Genomic DNA, 649 nt, shown 5'->3' with positions numbered 1-649 from the left:
CTATTTAAAATACATTGGTTTGACGACGTAGGAAACTCTGGTTTGTCAAACAGCAATGTATTTTTCGTATTTCGTGTTTGCTACAAACATAAAGTGTTTGAAGTAAAAGCAGCGAAAAATTTTCGGCGGCGGCGGCTTTGACATTTTGTTCGGCGGCTAGGCTTTGTCGGCTTAACAGAATGAAATGTCAAAAATTCAGCTTCTTTTTAAGCTATTCACAGTAGCGTAATAACAAAACAGTGTTGGTAAGTAATTATTAAATATGTAACAAAGCAACCCTGTTAAAAGTAATTAACAGAACTCTGTTACACAGTAGTTTTTGCAACTGTTTATAATTTTAAAAAGTAAAATAAAATGCATAAAAAACGCTGCTTACTCCTTATGGAACTAAAACATTTATAGAAAAAAACAATAAAAAATAAACTATTTGATAAAACCAACAATAACCATCATTAATTTTCTGCTAAAAATTTGACATTTTTTATATAAAAAAGTAAAATGTCAAAACGACATAGAAATAGCAAAAACAAATCTTGTCATTTGTAAAAAAGATGGCCAACAGTGAAGTGAACAGTTAAGCAAAGTTTAGTTAAAATTGTTTTTTCTATAAACAAATTTAAAAAATTTAAACAAATTTGTACTTGAAGAA

The 649-nt window shown here is 28.4% G+C and overlaps 1 protein-coding gene across 1 annotated transcript in view; it reads left to right on the top strand.

The window, feature by feature from the left end:
- The first annotated feature begins 314 nt into the window (after positions 1–314).
- LOC119610697 (A-agglutinin anchorage subunit-like) overlaps positions 315–649 on the top strand; it is a 58,851-nt gene continuing 58,516 nt past the window's right edge. The window contains exon 1 of the mRNA XM_037966025.1: positions 315–649. This exon is cut by the window's right edge and continues 476 nt beyond it. The gene's annotated coding sequence lies outside the window, so the exon portion shown is untranslated.

Source organism: Lucilia sericata, unplaced genomic scaffold (genome assembly GCF_015586225.1).
Source record: "Lucilia sericata isolate MDLA Ls3-8-SP2 unplaced genomic scaffold, ASM1558622v1 Contig001267F_arrow, whole genome shotgun sequence".
NCBI classification, from domain to species: Eukaryota; Metazoa; Arthropoda; class Insecta; order Diptera; family Calliphoridae; genus Lucilia; species Lucilia sericata.
This window is presented reverse-complemented; position numbering and strand designations above follow the sequence as displayed.